This window comes from Physella acuta, unplaced genomic scaffold (assembly GCF_028476545.2).
Source record: "Physella acuta isolate Inbredline_101_S28 unplaced genomic scaffold, ASM2847654v3 ptg000361l, whole genome shotgun sequence".
NCBI classification, from domain to species: Eukaryota; Metazoa; Mollusca; class Gastropoda; family Physidae; genus Physella; species Physella acuta.
In genome coordinates, this window is record NW_026731880.1 from 313,075 (window position 1) to 316,524 (window position 3,450).

A 3,450-nucleotide genomic window follows, 5' to 3' on the forward strand; every position below is an offset into this window, starting at 1 on the left:
ACTTGGTGTGCATTTCTTTTTTCTACGAGATTATATTCTATTTTTAAAAATTTGAGTATTTAAAATGGATTAAAAATCGTGTCTAGAAGTCTATATTCCGAGTTGCCATCTCCCGTAGTGTTATATTAGAATATTCGAGAAAGTTTAGGGGAGATCACTCCCGTTTTTTTTAAAAGTACAATAATTTCTTCGACAAATAATATACAATACATTGATAACTGTATATTCTAAATTTTACCCCGACATACAATATACAGATCACAAATACGTTTGAAGCTTGGATGATTATAAATGTCTGCAGTTTTGTTTTGTTTTTTTTGTTTTTTTTTTGCAGACTAGTGAAGAATATATTGCTGTCAGCTGACACTAACTGTGTTCATCCTAGATTTTTTTTTAATTTTGTCGAGCTATAAAAGTATATATTTTTATTCGATTACGTTGCTTATGATGTGATAGTTTAACAAGGAATCAGGCTCGCATGATTGCTTATGAGACAAATATCCGAACATATGTATGTGTAATTCAGAGTGAGATAAACAGTAACACTGTTTTAGACTCCGTCAATCAGTTAAAATTGACGTCAAAGTCAAATATTGAATACAGTTTTTTTAAAAAATAACAAAAAGAAAAACATTGTCAAATCAGTCGAAACATTGATTAATCTGACGATACGGACTGTCTTTAAGGTATGTATATACAAAAATATATCTTTCAAGGATTGTAATTATACAAACATTTTAGCAAATAAACAAAGTGTAAGTAAAGATTTATCAGATCCGTCATGTGTTTTACTTTTGTGTTAGATAAACAATATGTTATATGCGATATGGATGTTTGTGGTGTTGTGTATTGTTAGGACAACGACCGACAATCTCTGATACCAAATCCAAGTATCTGCCCTACAATAGTTCATGTTTGTTGGTTGCTGATGATTGTCCTAATGATTTGTCTTAGACGATTTGGATGACCTCTTGTATTTGTTGGTTGTGGATGATTGTCCTAATGGTGTGTTCTAGAAGAATTGCTTGACCTCTTGTCTTGATGTCTTTTGTTTAACCCAAGTCAAGTCAATGAAATGAATGATTACAGAAGGAGATTGCATGTTTATTGCGATCATTCTATTATAGCGTTGGATACAGCGAGGGATCAGTGTTTCTTCCAGACTTTTTTCTTGAAATTTTCGGGGAGGGGGGGGGGGCGGTAGACTTTCTTCGAGGGGGGGGGGGCGGACACTGTTAAAAGTATACATTTTCTATATCTATATATATATAAAGCATTATTTTCAAATTCTAAAAACATCATTCTGAGTTTAATTTTATACTTTCATTGTTGTTTTTAAAATTTGTGAATATTGCTCTTGTAACAAAAACAACTATCACTCATTCACTTGCACACCCCTCGCAGAGTTTCTTCCAGGCAACTCTTCAGTACTCCACAGTATAAATTTAGGCCCTAAACATTTAACATAGCAGCCAATAACCTATTAATTAATCATTCAATTCCTTAATTCATTCAAGTCCCGTCCCCCCCCCCCCCAAATTTTTTTTGTTTTGTATAGACTTGGTCCATTTATTAAAAGGGACTGAAAAATATCAATATTTTATTGTGTAACATGGCCTGTGATACACCGAAGTTTAATTTTTTTCTTTGTTTTTACTTTAATGTTTATGTTATTGTTAATAGTACATATTTATCGAATATTGTTTCATCTCTATTTAATATTCTAGATAAACATTTTTTTAAAATATTATTTTTTTTTTTTTTTTTTTTTTTTTGTAAATTTAAAGATTTTATCTGGAAGTAAACAAAAAGTGGAGCAAGTCATTGGACATCTTTTATGTCTGAAGTAATTGTGAAGTTTGTGTTTCGTCTTGGTTGAGTATCACAATTTTCTTTAAAACTAGTAGCCCATTCATTCACAGTTCTATTGCTGTTTGCATTCATTAGGTTTGCCTTGGGCATCAGGGTTGAAATCTGCATCTGCTTCTTCATCATATTCTTCATCTTCACCCTCCTCATTTTCATCATCCTCATAATCATCATTGTCTATGGCCTCTCCAGTGAAAAAAAGAACTGCCCTAGGCACTATCCTCTCTCTTATAAAATGGCCAATCTTAAAATCAGCACCCAATAAGGCATATACTTCTTCATCCATCTCTGACTCTGAACCTTCAGGAACTGCAGGTGGGTAAAGAAATTAAAGAAAGAATCTGCTTGAACTTGTTTTGTAACAGTTCTTGTTAAACCTCTTCCTTTATGTTTTTGTTTCTTTTTTATCTGTTTCACAGTGACATTCTTCCCTTTGATCCAGTTAATATTGCACCCAGTGCACTTAATGATTTCTGGACCCTCATAAGAAAATGGATCTTGAGGGTCTGGTTCATAGCGCATTTCATAATGTTTAATTAGTACTGGGTCTGTAAAGTATTCATTGGGCTCAAAATGAAATTCTAATGTGAAACCTACAGGGTCTTTATCATGTATAATAACTTTGATGTCTTGTAAATGTGTCAAAATTGGTTCATCATGTTCCTGTACCATTTCAGAAAGCATATCTACATTCTTGAATATTGTTAACCAAAAACTGGGAATACCTTTAACATCCTCTTGTTTTTTCTCCTCACTATCCCCTCCGGCTTCTTTGGCACCCTCAATACAAAGCTTATCTTTTAGTTCTCCAGTTATTTTTCCTTCCTCATCCTTTTCATCATCTTCTTCTTCCTCACTGGGCCAATCACATTCCTCATCAGTGGGCTCTCTACTAGCAGTTAAGATCTCTTTTCTCTTTTCAAACAACTGTGAGTACTTTGGTGCATATTTCAATTCCAAGGCATTGACCTCTTTATAAAATTCAGCTTCAACATTAATAACCTCATTCTGTAGCTTTTTAAGAGCCTTGATACGTCGTTTGACCTCCTTGGGTAAACTCTGAATATAACCAGACGGAGAACCAACAATAGAACACAGCTTATCTTGAAGTGCTGCTAAGACACCAGGGTTTTTCATCAACTGATTTGCTATTGCCTGACTATCACCTCCTTCCCCTATTTCTTCGGCATGATCTTCCTCTTCCACTTCTTCAACTGCATCACTTGAAGGGTTATCTGGTTCTGACATTTTCTGGCTCTGTTACTTTTTAAGTTCCCTAGGCCTTTGTAAAAATATTATAGTGTGCTATAGGAAAAGTAACGACTGAGGAAATTCAACGACGAAAAAATAGCTTACTCGAATGTCTTTAAAAAGTGCAAGCTAATTCAATAAAGTTTTGTATAATAGGCGAAAACAAAAATGTATTAAAAAAATGATAGAATAACCTAATTATTTAAAAATTTCTTACAAAATATTTTTTTGTACTTACTGTACATGTCCAACTTAGTTTTTTAATTAATGTTTATTTGTTTCAAATTTTTACATAGCTAGCGCTTTGAAGTGTATTTTTATTGTTTCCCT

The 3,450-nt window shown here is 33.1% G+C and overlaps 1 pseudogene; it reads right to left on the reverse strand.

Annotated features, from left to right (window-relative positions):
* Window positions 1-1,772: 1,772 nt before the first annotated feature.
* On the reverse strand, window positions 1,773-3,162 carry LOC131941408 (nucleosome assembly protein 1-like 1; annotated as a pseudogene).
* Window positions 3,163-3,450: the final 288 nt, after the last annotated feature.